Here is an 18,880-nt window from a genome sequence, read left to right as displayed (position 1 = left end):
TATTGTAGTTCTGCAAAGAACTTTTTTTCAAAGTTTTAAAAAACCATCTACAATCAATAAAAGAATTCAGAAAATACAGTTTTATTTATTTACTTCTCCACATTATAATTCGGTTGCGTAGAGATTTTTTTATTAGCGAGTGAAATCTCTTCCCAGGACGCCTAAAACATTCAATACTGTTTACTTCAAATTTTTGTTATTTTTTATTTTTTTATTATTTTCTATTATTTTTTTTATCATTTTACAAATAATTACTGTCTCATCTGAATATATTGCGTCATCTTAATGTTATCTTTATTTTTCCATCATCTTTCAATCCGAAATAAACCACTTTCATCGACTAAAATTCTGTTTGTCTTAAAGTTTCATCGATAAACCGATTTACCTAATAAGATTATAAATAAACTGGAAAAAATCTTTCTTTACCGTGTCCTCCAAACGAATACCAACGAATTTCATAAACGCCTGTTTCATGTTCCATACAATATACTCGTGGAAACACTATAGATATTCTAATTGTTTTGTCGAATAAATGATTATATAGGAGGCGTCAATAAAAACATAGATTAACATGACTGGATACGTGTTAACAACAGGATGATAATATTTACAAGATTCGTACTAATTAAAAATGATTCCTTCCACTTTCCGCAGCCGAATGTGATAAGCGATCCCCTAAGCAGTTGGGCTCCTTTTTGTCGTACACGGAATTTCAATATCTTGATATAACCTCTAATAAATTCACATGCACAATTGTATACGTGAATTTTGTTACCGCACACGTCAAATGGACAACATTCTGGAACGTGAGAGCTGAATTCCTCGTCCAGCAAAAGGATGAAAGAATCGTAACTGAGATGCGAAGCTGCACGTTTCATGTTGACCACAATATTAGTGAACGGAGTCTGCTCCATGCTTATTGATTTGTAGTTTTTTAAATTTTCTTGTTAAAAATGCCAATTCTCGATAATAACATAACGTTTCTTATGCTTATTTTATTCTGATCCCAAGCTTTTTAATTTTTTATTCAAAAGACTTTTCAGATCGTGATCGCAAACTATCCTGCTGTACACGATTTCTTGCTCAGTGTTTTGTGCGTGTTTAAGGAAAAGTAATGCTAAAATAAATGTTCTTGGTATCGCATCTAACTCCTCGATTAACCCGTTTGAGAAATTTAGAACAGATAAAAACTCTTTTGTTTGAAAAAAATTCATTGGACTACCCGGTAAGACAGAAATAATCTAAAAGTAGACACATCCATTCCTTAGAACTTCAACTTCAAGACTGGCCCGTACACCCAACGTGCTTCAGTGATATTGATTTCCCCTACCACTTCCTTCGTACGGATATTGCATCCGCCTAATAATCTGTCAAAAAGCCTCACATACCCTCATGATTGTATTTCTAATAATATTCGGTTTCTCGGTTTCTCATCCGACTCATCATTAATAGTGTACGACATGCACTCTCTTACATGAGTTTCCTTCTCGTCTCCGACAAAAGTTTATTGGTCGATTCAAGTGAAATGTGTTCTAAATACCGTAGCAGATCTTGAAAGAGAGTTTCCAGTTTTGCCGCCATCCACATCAAAGAACAAAACAAGACTGCCGTCATCAGAACAAACTGCTAACTTATAAAACTTTTGGGAGAAACACTCCCTCTATCAACGGTACCTGTTGTAAAATATTTCCCAGTCATTGACTTATTATTTATCTACTATTTTTACGATTCTCTTGGTACTAATTTTTCTTACAAAATAAGTACTTTTCTACGTAATAATTGATACAATGACCGTGTGAATCCAAAGTCCGATAGTATTAATTACATCCGATTTTTTGGTCTTTGAAAGAGTAAAAAATCCTTCCGAAGCGAGGTTTTGTTTATCATGTCGATATTCTGAAACGAATGTAGTCGATTGGTCTCCTAGAAAAGTTCTATCTGCTGTAACAACCAATCCGTAAACATGCGCTACGTAGTGCACATTCCCCGCTTTTGTGGAAAGGTCTTTGTTTACCGGTTAGAACGGATTCCGGAATTTTCCGAACGTCGTCGTGGAACCTACGGAAGAATTGAATTTCTCCCGTTCCTTTGTTATATCTTTGAGAAACGTAAACAGTGTTTCATTGTATCCTAAGAGTAAAGCAGCGTCTAAATAATCCCAATCTATATGATGGCAGTTGTTTTTCAACCAATCTGCTGATCAATGATATCTCAGTCTGAGGTTAGATTTTGCCTAAGGCGGTCGGAAGAAAATAATCATAAAGTGAATCGTAACGATCCACTATAGTCAGTTTCTTTCCGATAAAATCGTAACTATTATCGAGGAAACTGAAATTCAATTACTCATTCCATGGCGACATACAAACATATAATGAAACCGATATTTTTACATACACTTTTGTTGTTTATACACTTTTTTGGTATTGTTACATACTACTTTTTATTGTTATACACTTTTATAAACTGTGGACATCGGTTGCGTTCCCACAACACCCTTAAGGTCGCAACCTCGGAACGTAAAAATTTTTTTTTATAAACGAATGAAATCTCTCCTCAGAAGACCTAACATAAAACAAGCGAAGTAAACTTTTTTTTTATAAGAACGTTCATTACATCCTCTCGTATTACCTCATTCTGAGCAATATCAATCGCTCTGACAGAATCTATTTAACCATACCAGACAATGGAGTATATTGCATCATACAATCGGTAATTATTAGACAATATGCAATATGCTGAAATTTTGTCGATATTTGATCCATACATCTAACGTATATTTCTGCTTCGAACAGTCGGATACAAATATAAGTGTGAATTTTATAAAGTTGCTTATACCAATTAAATTTTCCCCCAACTGTTAATTATAATAAGATTTAAAAAACCGAACGAACATATTGTACAATAAATTGTAGTCGCCCTGCATGCTCTCTTACGGATAGTATACAGAATTTAAATATAACCTCATTTTATGATGTTGCAATTGTCAAAATTCGAACCGATCGCTCAGGAGGGATGGTGAAAAAATAGCAGGAAGAGGATGACAGAAGGATGATGATAAGAAGGCGAAGAGACGGGGCATATACGGTACCTTGATCTGGACGAGGAAGGTGTGATCTTGACCTGGTAGGAGGTTGTGACATCATCGGGACATCAAAGGTCAAGGTTGTCCTTAACTCCCCCCATTTCTAAACTACTTAAATGTATTAAAATGTTTTACATTACTTGATTATAAATGCAAAGAGATGAGGTTGATCTTGAAATAACCTTGAAAAATAAAAATTAAAATTAAAATTTCTACCCTAACATGTCAAAATTTGAATTAAATGTGTTTTTTTTTGTTTTTTTTTGTAATTTACATTATTTTTTTAAATATTATATACAATTTTTAAAAAAACGTTTTGAATAATTTATCAAAACATAGTTCATTTTAATTCTAGTATATAATATTAACCAATTTATTAAACATTTTAATAACTAACTAGCTTCTGTTATTGATAAATTGATTTCTGAACAAATATATAACTTCTAATTGTTCCTGAATATCTGTGTTACCGATGTCCTTAGTCACCAGGGATCGGTTAACTATTTTTATCACTATTATTATATTTCTAACACTACAGTAAAACTTTTAATTCTATTTTTAGATAAAAAAGTAATTGTTACAGGAAACGTATTATTGTATGTAAAACTAAGTTCATTGTGTTAATATGATGTAAAACAAACCCAAAATTTTAAATAGATTAACTAATTATCTAATTATAATGATTTAATTATGGTGATAATTTAAAAGATTATAATTAATTATTTAAATAACACAAAGTGAAAATAATGATCCGTAGTTAATAGCTAAACGGCTTTTCTATAACAATTAATAGAGGGTGGGACATTCTTATTTCATCCAGAAGGGGTAGTCCCCCTTGATCGCAGGGGTAGTTTTTATTAATTAAAGAGTCCTGAATTCAGACAGCGAACTATAGAAGGGGGGTTTTAAGGGATATATGTAGTCTGCCCATCTCAAGTGCTCTTTATATAACGCTTCCGTATATAGGTCTTCTGTATACGGACATATTGCAGGGAGCATGATTCAATGCTTACTTCGTGGGTGAGTGTATATATATATATATATATATATATATATATATATATATATATATATGTATATATATATATATTCATTCAAAACGACTGCTGCATCTCTAAAGCTTACGTTTATATGAATACAACGTTTAATAGATGCACAATCATGGACCCCTTCTTCTTTACCCTCTGATATTATGACATTTCTGTAATTCTCAATAAATACAGAAAGTACATTCGATATGCAAAGAAAAATATTCAACTAAAATCGAAATGTCATAATATAAAGTGTTATTTTAATAAAAAAGGATTTCTTATAATGACAAAATTACACAGAGATTATATTATCTTTCCTTTCCAGTAATAACAAAATATTTATTTCCTGTTATTAATCAAAACTAAAACTCAAAATCGTGTTATCTCTTGATATTATTTAAAGAATAGGCTAATTTAAAATTATTGATTGACAACTTAGTAAAATGTTTTATAATTTACTACAGTATTTCATGGCAATTTTTTAACATATAAAATATATTTGTTTATAAAAAGAATAATATAGCAAAAAAAGCACAGATATTTTTTAACGTTATTAAAAAAGTATGTAAATGAATAATAAATTATTAGCTGATTATTCTGTTTTAAAAAAATTCTACCGTTTATCTTTTGATTTTCTGGTTCTAGCAATAAATCAGCTTAAAAATATCCTCATAAAATCTAAATACTATGACAAAAGTTGGTAACAACGTTGCTGAATTCACCTATAATCTCCATTTAAATGTTGCATAATTTTTTTCAACGTAGACTAACTTAGAATTAACTTAAAATTTAACCGAATGATAAAATTGGAAATATTATTCATTTATTTCCTTATGAAAGAAAAATGATTAAAAAACCATTTTTCTAGTATTTATTAAAATCAGTAAAAAGGTTTTCAAAAGTTAACTCAAATTTAATATTTTCCTAAAGAACCCTGTCTTAAATTATCATATAACGGAGTTAAAAATATTAGAAATTTAAAATATTTTTAATTATTTGAGCCAAAATATATATATTGCTTTTGAGCAATATATATATTGCTTTCTTTGCATTTCTAACCTTTACCTCTGGACGATGATTACAAACTTTCACGCTGAAACACCTCATTTAGAAAAAAATTACTAACTAATTTTAATTAGTTTTTTTTTTAAACTGCAAAGTGATTCGTTGAATCAGTAAAAATTTACAAATGACTCTTAACTTTAGGTGAAGGAATTTATTCCTCTTCCCACTATATCTGAATCCCGAAGCTCATTTGTATTAATAGGTATATAAAAATTTGATTTATAATTTGTTTATTCTTTTCTAAATTAATTCATAAACAATAGGCTTTGTCAATTTTTTTGAGAAATTTACATGGGTTAATCAGTGAAAAATTATATGATTTTAGTCCACTTCCCAGATAAGTTATCTTTGAAACCGTTACAGATGTAAATATCTTTTGGTAGAGATTTTTTTGAATATTTTATTAGTATGTGAAAAAAGTATCGTCTGTAATGTTCACAAGAGAAACAAGTATAGTTGTATAGAATATGTTTTATTCAAATGAATATTCTATCAAAGATTTTATTTTTTATTAAAACTTCAATTACCCGGATGTTCCTTCTGATGCCAGATCGTATTTATTACCGGAAGAGAACCTAGTCAAAATTCTAAAAAGTCCAACAAAAATTTCTTCAAATTTTATTTGCTTTATATTCTTATCATTCTGGAATCTTTTATAAAATTCAACCACAGCGTATTAATCTTAAAAATAATTTCTGCAAAAATAGGGAGATGAAATTATTAAAATGATATAAATTGATTTCTGCAGTAGCATTTTTTCTTGGTGTATATATGCATATGTATATATATATATATATATATATATATATATATATATATATATACTTAAGTATATATTATACTTAAATAATCTTTTTAAGCACTTCTACTTGTTTTTAATACCACCTGAATTCTGGAAAAATTGAGGTTCATCAGTTTAGGAAAAATGGCGCCTATCATCCACCATTTTGTGTTATCAACTCATCATAAACCCATGACTACGACTACGACTATACGACTATAGTCGTATCATGTCATATACCCACATTCAAGTGAAAAAGAGAAATCATTTAATAGGTACTTAATGAAAAATTGACCAACCGTTGTAAAGTTTCAGTGCCACGAACATACATGAATATAAGACTGTTAGTTGTATCTATTTCTGTCGTTGAGTAGAAAAAAATTCTTTTAGCCCCAGTCAGGACGTTTCTTACTCAGCAATAGCCTCTAAAGAATGAGTAGGCATAAAGTAAAGTGGTATTTTATTTGTCTGCATACTTATCATCGGACAACAAAATTTAACATTTTTGTGTTAAATTGGCCTTAAAGGACGTAGTAAGAAAGTATTTTATTTATCTGCATATTTATCATCGGCCAACAAAATTTAACATTTTTGTGTTAAATTGTACATAAAGGACGTTTTGTGTTGATTTGAAATCTGTTAGCCAAATGTTTATAGATGACTGAATATTTTAGTAACATATTTTAACAATTTTTATGATCTAAAATTCCAATTTTCTGAAAATTAATTTAAAACGTGTAAAGTTATCATCCTAAAACGTGTTGTGGTATACGCAATCTGATACATATCCTTTTAAAGCCCAACAATTACAGCAAGTTTTCATCATTAGTATAACCTCTGAAGCGTTTACAATTCTTTTATTTAAATTTTAAAGATTTTCACAAAAAATTTCAAAACGCAAATCGGAAAAGATTAACACTTTTAGATTACATGCTCAATACTTTTCAGGTGATTCTCTACTCGTATTTCTTCAAAGTTTCCAGTCTTCTTGTTTTCCAGGAAATTTTTCACGAGATATAATCTTCTTGGCTTTCTGTTATATTCACTGTAATGGTCTGATGTAATCTTATACCAATATAAATTAAAAATATAACGGTGGAAGATTCATACCTCCTCCCCCCCCCTCCCGGTTTCTTAGGCTTCACAGAGACTAACATACAGATAATCTCTTTCTTCCCAGGTGCGACATTTTCCTTTTTTTCCTTTATTAGGCACTGTTTTTTTTTATATATTAGTAGACTTTGCATTTACATAAAAAGCAACAGAAATCTGTGTAACCACGCGGAATTCCTAGTAAAAGAGTTTTCACCGTTGTGCAGGGAAGAGTTTCCAGCCTTTGAGTCTTGAAAACGTTCTGCCTGAATTTCGACAAGATTAGATCTCGAAAAGATCGTTAAGTTCCCCTAATTAATTTTATGAGTCTGCAGCGCCTCCTGTGAAATCTAGGTCCAATAATCGAGGCTAGCTCGATTTCTGCATCGTCTTTTCCCAATCTAAACCCTATTTGTATGGTATAACTGGATGCAGTACCTCTATAATATGAAAAAAGACCTTATGGCTGAAAGAATATTATAATATTTTGCTGTATAAACTTGATTCGGATGCCTGCAATTTTAGTGACGAGAAAACAGTCCGTGAATACGCCTTCAATTCCATTCATATCAGGGAAATGCTGTTATATGACTTTCTATTAAGACACCGGTAGCAAGGCTTCACGTGAAGCCCAACAGATATAAAAGTTCCAAGGCTTGTCCTGAGAAATTAGTAAAAAATTGTGGAACAATTCCTGCATTTTTTTACCAAAATACAGTTCATTAAATTTTTTCACCACAGGAACTGTATTTCTTCTTTGAGGCTTCAGAATTAGTTTCCTCTCACATATACACGCATAATATAAGAAAAATACTACAGAAGATTATTCAGCTACTTGATATTTTTATTAGTTACGCGTATAATAACAAAAAAATAATAATATACTACATAAAAAATGTTGTGTAGTTTCTAATGAAGTAACATATTTAGAACCTACATAAAATTCTATTTTCTACAGCAAACATGAAAAATTTTATTGAAGCATTTGATCACATGACAGCCAACACATCTGAAGCTATGGTAACTCCCTTGAGAAATATTCTTTTTTTTCTTTGTGGCGTTGTTAATAAACAGATTAAAAGCAGCAAACTACTCTATTTGCGAAGAAGTATTATAATTATATAATAATACAAAGTTCTATAAAAAAAATTATGTTTAAGTTCTTCTACATCATTTTCCGCTTTGTTGTAATTAAATAATTACTAATATTTATTAAAAACATCGTGTCTGTAACAAAAACCTAAAGCTCTTTATATAAATTCTGATATTTCCAAAATGAAGAATCAAAAAGTAAGAAGAATCACACATTTAACAAAATCTTTGTTGACTAATGCAGTCTGTAAGTACTTCTTTCTCTCGATCCCGCCTCGTAATCACTTTAAGTACTAACTGCTTATTCGATTTTAACCAGACTTTGTTAAAATCGAATGAGTTTATTATCGCCTTGATTTAAACTTCGGTTGATTTCGAAGTGTAGTGAAGATAAAAGATTAATCTGCATTTAATTATTCGCATAACGTACAATATTTTAAAATTACAATCGTAATCTCTGACTGTATAACACCCTATAATGTACACATAAAGGGGTCGTAATAATTTTAATCTTCACATTTAAGAATTATTTTTAACTTTATACCTATGTATATTATGCCTTAACCAAAGCGGTTGTGTTAGAACTTGCGTAAGTCACAAGCGTCTTCCAAAAATGAGAGTTATTTTCAACAATAATAATCATCTCGTCCTTCTTACAGGATAATAATCATCCTTCTTACTGAGCAGAATATACAATTGTGATCAACAAACGAAATAAGCAGAAATGCAGATGATATTCAGTCTTGTAAGTTACATTTTTCCTCTGTTCCCCAAAAGGAATGGCTGTTTAATGAACACTATTACTCTCAGAGAAAACAACCTTTACTGGGCCTCTTGATCTTCAGGTGCTTTACTCGTGTCATAGTTACGAAAAAGACTGGACGTAGATAGTGTAAAACGATTGACCACGTTTTTGTAAAGAAATGCATAATTTAGTCTGGTACAACTTAACAGAATAGATTTTTAATTATAATCTTATAATAACTGAAGAATATTCAACTGTAATTTTATTTCAACTACGAAAGGTTGCATAAAGATAAAATTATGTAAATAAGCTCAATATATTTAAGTAAATAAATATAGCGTATTCGTATACAGTACTGCAATAGACCGATAATCAACAATCTATAGTTAGAAAATAACATCTCTAAACGGCAAACAAAGTGAATTATTTTAAATGTGTTGAAATCATTATTACATTTTATTTGGTAGTTATTGATTGACAGTTACAGTGATTGATTCCGGAAGAGCTGAGCAACAGATCGGGTCGTTCGTGTGTGAAACGTTAGGGCGGAGCTCACAACTAATAGTAATTATGCAGGCAGGTGCCCGGCAATTAACCGGGCTTAACAGCACGTGGGTGGGACCCTACTCTCGCACACACGATGCCGCCGCTCCTTTGCTCTCATAAATCTCTCCTGCTCCACACTACTGGGACCGTGAACACATCCCTTATGCAATTTCAACCCTTAGCCCTTCTCTTTTAACTCTTATCTTTTCACATTACTGTGCTTTGTAAATTCCAGTTTCTCTAAAAGAAAATGACTCGTTTATGAAACTTAGGTCACAAAAAAAAGAAACTAATTAATATATCAAAATTATCTTTGATGCTTCAGATTTAGTGATCTGATAAATTATATATATGCCATCTTAAATACATTTAAACCAAAAATAATTTTTTAATCATTCAAACATGTTTGGACAACAAGAATCCGTTTTTCCTGTTTTCTTATCATAATTAATTCCTTTCTTTCTACAACTAAAAGGAGGTTAATAAAGATATAAGAATATCAAGGAACTAGATCGTAATATATTATAAGTCAGATTTTTTTTTATTTACATAGTAGAATTACTAAGTGGAAAAAATATCAAAAGGAGATTAACACAAACCAGTAGAAATTTTACGCAAAAATTAAATCTATTAGTATTAAAATTGATTAAGGAGTGTTAGAAAAGATTCTTAAAATGTACAGAATGTGTTGCTTTTTCAGAGAAAAACATGGGCAATAGAAAATTCAGAAAAACAGACACAATTTTTTTTAAATGAGGTATTAATGAGCCTTTAAGACAAATTAGCGAAGAGGTAGTTTCCTAACAGAAGAATAAAAAGGACCAAATTAGTACGCTGCATATTAAACCGTACATAGTAGTAAACTTGGGTGTAGAAGTAAGTGGATGGTAAAATCAATTAGAAAGGACGAATCATTAGAATCTATGAAGCAGATTATCGTGGTTGTAGGTTGTAAGAAGAATATTAAAGCTAAGAGATGAGAAGAAGAATTGGAGAAGTGCTTTATATTAGTCGAACAACAGTGATCAAAAACATTTTTCGTAATTCATAATAGAATAGCTTTAAAATTAAATAATATTTGATAAGATAAAGTGCAAATAATATCACATACATTGAATTAATAATACGTGATACAACATTGAGTAAATACAGCTTATTAGCTATCAGTCCAAAGGGTCAAGCATCTTATCTGGATATCGGTTTGACATGTCTAATTCTACCATACATCAATAGGTAAATTAAAAATTCTATGAATGCTAGACTAAAATTTTAGAAAAAGTAGCCCCTTTACTTCTAAGTCAATATAGCCAAAGTAAATATCGTCCATATATTTGGTGCCATAAATAAATGACTTGATAAAAATCACAAATCATTCATCATGAAACTGCCATTATCAAAAAATAAACGGAGCCAGACTTACTAGGGAAAACTAGAAATAAAACAGTTTTTCTAATGTAGAACATTAACATGCAAACCTTCCGAAATACAGGTAATATTTGGGCCTACAAATGACACCTTCACTCTATTCACCCCAAAAACTAATTGTACAATCAATGATGTTTCATCAGAAAAAGCGATTTTAACTGGTCCTTCTCTTATGCTTCACATATTTTACATGGATGTAAGGAAGATAGAAGCAAACCGTGTAAAGCAAAATTCAATGTATTGCCTTATCTTTATTCAGTAGTCGACACTAACTATCTAGTGTCGAGTACTGAATTGATTCCATTCTGAACTGAGTATTGTTATTGATTCATACATCAGATAAAAATACATTTATAATATGTCTAACGATGGTTCTAATCATTTGCTAAGGAGGAAAATCTCTACTGATCTAAGGACTTTGCTTTTCGATCTAGTTTAAAACATAGTACAAAAAATATGTTGTTTATTTTTTTATAATTTTGAAACTAAAATCTGTTTTTCATACAAAGAAAAAGAAAGGAAATAAGGGTATTGTTGTATACACATGTAGTTATTTAAAGCTGTCAATCAAGATAACCCATGTTAAAATTTATATTTCTTATATTTGACATTTTGTCATTTTATTTCATAAAATTAAAACTAACTTTCATATCATAATATAACTGTAGTGAACTTAACAACTTAACAAATGTATCGATTTATTTATGCGTTATCATTTTGTTTTTAATGAATAACAACTGTAGTTATTTTTGAAAATTGGTCTTTATCTTTGTCGAAAGCTTGAAGCTTAATTTACATTCGTAATACGATAAAAAAATGGAAGTATCGTTATCATTTTATACTCTAATCAGTTTTCTCTTAATATGCCTGAATTTCGTTTCGTTATTAAGGATTTTTGAATTCATATTTTATTAATTGAAGGAAAAATGAAGACATTTACCAATCCTTTTAAATCTAACTCAACTTAGCGCCGTGTGAAACGCATACAAAAAAAAATGTTTTAAAATGTCTTTTTAACTGGCTAATAAATAAAATTGTCAAATCACTTTGCCCAATGTGAAATTCTCCTTAGTATACTTTTCCAGTTCTTCGTCATTTTTTCAAATAATATCCGTCTTCCAGGGAATCGTCCGCAGAAAATATCCTACTATCATATCAGGAGAGGCGTGGAAGAACTCTTGTAGATTTTTTTTCTCGATTCGGGGTGATTTTAAAGTAAAATTATTCCTTCATCGTTCCTTTCAATTATCCTTGATCCCTTCTTCCATAAGATGTTCTTTGACGTTTGGTTAGACGTCTGCAAGGATGTAGACGTCCTTGCAGTCTAAAATAATTAAAATCCTTCGTATTTTAATTATTTAGAAGGGGATTGTCATAGACATAAGACATAGACATAGGATTCTGCTTCATATCCAGCCGTTGGACAATCTGGGACTGAGATTTTGTCAAGTGAAACTGATCGAGTATTCCTTCGTAAAACAATGAAAGCATCACTGCAGTCTGAATTTTCTTCCTTAAATATTACATCAAATTGATAGAAAATTTTTTTCAAGGTGTATAGTTCAAAATTTTAAAAGAATAAATACTTTGATAGCTGCTACAATATTTATTATTTTTTTTAAATATCAGAATAACTTCATTAAAAAAATAACTTTATTTTAATAGTTGGTATATGAAAGCATGAAGAGTGAATATTGTTACTCAAGTATTGATCTTGAATACAAATAATTCTCATACAAGAGCTGCATTTCTTCCCCTCTACTAATTCGTATGACTCAAACCCTCTCCTATCTCCCTAATACAGGAAAATAAAATGGAAGGGAACTAAAATGTGGCACTGTTGGCTCATTTAAAAGCGACAGGTTTTTTCAATGTATTTTTCTTTTTAACTTTAAATTTTAGCCGTAGGAAATCCTCAACACTCTTGATCTTTTTAAAGAAAATGTTAAAAGATAACAAAAAAAAAGAATTTTATTACGTTTTTTGTAACTAAATTTGTTTGCCAACCCGTAAATCGAAAGAGAAAATAAATTACTTTTTTTGCGAAAAAAAATAAAAATAAGAAAACAATATTTCTCATGGAGGGTTTTAAAAAAAATTTTTGAAGTTAGAGAAAGAATAATTTTATGGTAACTGTGAATAATTTATATTTTTAAAATTGCTTGAATATTATTATTATTATTATTATTATTATTATTATTATTATTAATTATTATTATATGTTGATACATGAAAGCATTAAGAGTGAACTTTCTAATTAATGAATAAAATAAAAGATAAAGTTTGCAGTTAATTTAAAAATGTTATTAAAAAATAATGGGATAAATTAATTATAAATAAGGACTGCTGAAAGAATAAGTGAAATATTAGAAAAAGAAGGAAATCACATGGTTTCTAACGGCAGTTGTTGTTCTCTTGATAAGAAATTGTGAAATAATATTAAAAAGAAATAAAAAATCTTGAGCAGTTCAATATCCAAATTCCTTCTCAAAGTAACCTCAAAATATAATTTGTTAGGTAAAATGCCTGCAAAAATTTTGCTATTTTCGAATTTTATGGAGGTCAGACAAAAAAACATACTGGCAATATCGTATACCATTCTACCATTTTGATATGTCGAAGACTAAAAATATTCATTACTTCGTTTAAATAAAGATGTAATCAACTATTATCGATTAATTATTTGAGAAAGTTCCGTATGCGCTATGTTTTTAGAACTAATAGAAACAACCAAACTTAGTTATTGATGTTACTGTTATTATACTTTAATAATGTTTTTAATCTTCTTGGTATAAAAAATAAAAAAAATATTTCCTGTAAATACATTAAACTCTATTAAAGACCAAACTAGATTTATAAAAATATAATATTAAAATTTATTTTTTTTATATTTTTATTTATTTATTTTTTTTATCTAAAAGTAATATTATCTAGTATTTATCTACTTATTAATAAAATCTAAATGTATGTGAATAAAGTAGTGTATAATTATTGTTTATGAATCTTCAAATGATTTGAAAGAATTGAAATTGAATGAAAGACTAAAGGTGAAGTATACCCTAAAGAGTTCATATGAATACATAATTATTGTAAAAATAACTTCATAAACTTAATTTTCAAATCTAAATTTGAAATTAATCCAAAATTAAGAGCAAAAATACAAGTAAAACAAAAACAAACAAAAATAAACAGTGTTTGTAAATTAAAGGACTAAAAGAGTAAATTATTGACAAAAATGTACACTAATTAACAATAGTTTTGTACACAATTGTGTACATTAATTAATAATAAGTAATACGATTAATATTTCCTCAAATTTTACTTAAAAGTCAGAGATCGGTTCGTGAATTATGATCTTATTACAGTCCCAAAAATAGTTTTTCTTTTTCATCAATACCAGTAGCAGTTTATTGAAATAACGCAATTTTAATTTTTTACATAATATTATACTACAATGTAATATTGACAATCAAAAATTTTGACAGAATTAATAAATACTTAACGAGATATTTGACTTTAACTCAACTTTACAAATTATTTGACAACAGGATTTTGTAGACTTTTGATTGTGTTGGTCTATTAAACCAAAATGTAAGATTGTTCTCCAAGAAATAACCTTACGATGCAACCAGGAAAGAGGGAGGTCCGTCCTTTCTTCATAAACAACAGGCAGCTTACTTATTTATTCGAAAGAATATCTAAATACCATTGTTACTTAGTCCAGTTTAATATACTGAGTGTCATTAATGACCGATTAAATAATCTTTGTGTTTCAAATTACCGAAATCAATTAGGAAAGAGGAAACTGCTTCTTTTCATGCATTCAACTTTTAGCCCTACATATTTCATTTTTCACGGGTGGTCTACTTTCTAAAACAATCGTTCTTAAAAGATTCAATTATTTTTCACGTCTTCCTTATTTTGTTTCTTCTAATTTTCTAAACGAAAATCTATTTAGAGACCCCCTGCTTCATCATTGAAATTAAGCCATTAGCCAAGGACTGTCCTACTCTAATGGGTACAAAAGCGTGTTAGATAAGGGCAACTCAGTGACAAACGATAGACATAAAGATAGAATAGAATGACTAAGTGATGAAGAGGGAAGTGGAGGGGTAAAAAGGAGTCAAGAGTATATATACATAATAGAAAGGACAGACGTATACGGAGAGGTAAACATATGTCGAGTGTACAGGAGTCCCATTAAACAGGACATATCCGGCCCATTGTCTCTTTCCTGGAAACACGCCCTAAGATTAACAGCTTCATTAATAATGTTGCCCTTAGACATCCAACACGTGCGCAATGTGTTATATAGGACATACGTGCCGATTTCTTAAATAGACCGTAAGAAGGTTAGGATACAGACACGAATGACAGATAAAAATAGTAGATAAACGACAAAAATTATATTGACCTAAGCATCGTAAACGTAAACAGTAAAAATAATAGTCACAAGATAAAAATAATCTTTTGATTTGTATGGTGGTAGCGTAGTCTCTAGATCAAGTTGTACGATTCAATTCCAGGTAAAATGGATTGTCATTTTTATGACAGTGGACAGTGTCATATCAGTCCAGCATTATTACTCTCTCTCTCTCACACACACACACACACACACACACACACACACACACACACGTGTATATATATATATATATATATATATATATATATATATGGACTGTATCGCGATGAATGAATTATCAAAACTTATAATCGTGGCGATGGCAACTTCAAAGGAGAGTAACTTCAATTTGAAATTTCTAAAATTGTTTGAGAAATGTATGAAAAGATGTTTTTTAATAGATTCAAAATATATCTACCGAAATTTGAATGAAATTCTGGGATGGGAAATTTATTATTTTTTTATTTATAATCCTTTGAGATTTTTATAATAAAAATAAAAATTTTTATTTTTATTTTCTTCAATCGTTTAAATGTTTTGATGCACTTTCTGTTCTATGCCAATCTTTTAGCTTTGAACATGCCTCTCTCACCGTAGACCTTCAATTGCCTATTTAACGTTTTATAATAGTTCCTTCCTTTACTTCCTTTATCCGTACTTTTTTCTTCTTCTAGGCGAGTGTTTACTACTATAAAGGCCGTTTCTCGCATCCCAACCGCCAAACTCTTCTATCCCGCCAACTACCCTCCTCCAAATTCCTTCTCTCCATACCCTCCACCTCTCCAGACATTCACAGCCTTGGAGGTCGTCCACGTTTCCTCTTCTCTCCTGGAGTCCATTTCAACATCCCTCTAGACCAACTATACTCCTCCATTCTCCAAACACGCCCGTACCATTGTATTCTTCTTCTCTCCAAAACATCAATCACTGTACCGGTTGCCTCAATTCTTCTTCTGATTTCCTCGTTTGTTTATGATCCGTACTTTCTTCTACGATAAAATTTTCTAATCTTGTTTATATTAATGTATATCTTACAAATCTTTTTCCTTCTTTTTATAAAATTCTACCATAACCTTTCTCTTTCCACTTTTAATTAAAATATGCAGCTTTAATTAGATACGACTAATTAGTTATAATTACATGTATTATATCTAATTAATTATTAACACAAAATTTCAACACATAGAGAAATGGCAGATTAAATATGAAATGTGGTTCGGTTTATGTCTCATAACCCACCAGGCTATGTAATTTTCCCACTAAATTAATGCGTAAAAGTTTACTCAAATTTTAAGTAAACTTAAGTAAAGATTATTTAATTGGATCAGGTTTTCATTATATTTAAGAGAACATAGTTAGATGCGTAAGTAATTAACACATGAAATTAATAAATCGGACAAAAAATTTCGTTTATAAATATGAAGAAGCCTAGTCTCTTATAATTGAATCGGTCCCAACTTACGGAAGAAAATTTTCATTTTCAGTGGCAAAATCTTGTGGTCACCCTCAGCGTTTATCTAAGAATCCTAAAAGGCAGACGTAACAACCAAGACTACAATACTAATCAGAATTTATGGTCTCACATAAAGGAAGGCAAATAAAGATGGAAGGAAATAACAATTAAGTTGTCCCGCTTAGATCTCTCAAGCGTCTAAAGTGACATCACTACCCAATAAATTGATTTCAACCGAGGAACGTCAATTTGTCATACCGCTATTCCAGGAAAGAAATTTTTGAGGAGTGTGTCTGAACAAAGGAATACCTAAGGAGGACGTTCCCAGGAAAGACTAATCCTGTTCATTATCTCTAAATAGAAATGGTCTTCGTTTCAGACGTGTTCTCCGATGACGGAAGCGAGGCGAGTGGTTCAATTGGATTAAACACATACATAGATTTTAAAAGAAGAATTAATGAAATACGGAAGAGAGGATGGTCAAAAGACCGTCTTAAAAGAAATGAAAAATAATTGAGGATTTTCTTGGATTTTTAAGACATTCCGAGTAAGAGTATTTAGAGTTGATTTCGTATTAATAATTATTTTAAGAAGTCAACAATCCTTGAACAATAGTAAGTATTACAAACGTTTAGATAAATCTGAACTTAATTATCCTGATTTGTATTTAAGTCGGGTAGCCTTACGAATACATTTTTAACTATTACTGAGTAAATGGATGCCTAATATAAAAATACCAAATTATTATAATTAGTATAATAATTATCTCACTGGTGAACATATATTTCTCGTTCGTAATAATAAATATACTATACTCGAATTTATAAATAAAACTGTTTAATATATCAAAAAATATTTCAACTTTTATTTCTTTCTTTTTCTAACAGTACAGTGACATAAAATTACAATATTTTTTGTTATAAAAAATAATTATTATCAGTAATTTGTTAATAACTCATTTTAACAAAATGACTATAATCATTTATTACGAAATTAGCTAAGCTATTTGTTAAAAAAAAAAATATGTTTCATTGATTAGTGTAATCATTGAAAAATTAGTAACATCTGAATTTTCTTGTTAACTATTCTACTTAAAGAGATTAAAAAATAAGTCCTCACACCACCTACCTTCAGATATTGCACCACCTGACAGATATTTATTTTTATATTTATGAATTTTGAGACCTCAATATATGAAAAAATTAAGACTTTCTCTCTGTTATATATTAAACAGATGGAAATGTAAATACTTATTACTAATTTAGAATTCCATTTGAATAGCGCTATTTTTCATAAATTTTATGTTCTATTTAATTATAAAAACATCCTACCCATTATGTAATCATCTCAACAAAAGAAAAATTAACCGAATAACATATTCTTGATTGATGTTATATCCCGAACGACAGGTGTACTGCGCACACCAGATGCCTAATTTGTTAAAAACTCGGAATGCAGACGTTTAATACAACATTTATGTGCGTGTTAGTCCTACTTAAATCTTCGGGTCTTTTAACTCTACTACTTTTTTTAAAATCCATTTTATAAAATAATTTAAATATTTTAAAAACTTTAAATACTCTTTTAAAACTATAAAAATTTTTAAATGTCTAATAGACAATCCTTTATCGTCCTATACATTTGAATTGAAAAACATGTCATTTTTAAAAGAAAAAACCACATTAAAAAAAAAAAAAGACTGAACCGTTTGTTATTCACTGGTGTCATTCCACACATCAAAAATTTCAAGGCGTAGAAAAGCTATTAATTTAGGAAGTCTAAAGCTGTTTCTAAAGCTGTTCTCAGAGGGTCTTTAATTTCTAGAGATACATTCGTTTTCAGTAATGTACTGAACTCCCCCCCCCCCCACGGGTAAAAATTGATTTTCCTTTTCATTAACCTTTATCCTTCATTCCCAACTTCTAGTTATTAAATATATGTCAGACTTCCACATCCCGCTAAGGATTTAATTATCTGCGTAGTCGATGAATCCTTGGATTGATCTGGTAGAGAGCGGCTGCTTCTTGTGGACCTGCCCAGGAACTATGTTCTATCGATTGGCTGTGAAATAAACATAATGCAGACAACAAGTTTCTAATATTTACAGAAGTATTGTCATTTACACAAGTAAAGTACAGTCCTTTCCTGGATTATTATTTTTCC

This window comes from Lycorma delicatula, chromosome 2, assembly GCF_047948215.1.
Source record: "Lycorma delicatula isolate Av1 chromosome 2, ASM4794821v1, whole genome shotgun sequence".
In the NCBI taxonomy this organism is placed as follows: Eukaryota; Metazoa; Arthropoda; class Insecta; order Hemiptera; family Fulgoridae; genus Lycorma; species Lycorma delicatula.
This window is presented reverse-complemented; position numbering follows the sequence as displayed.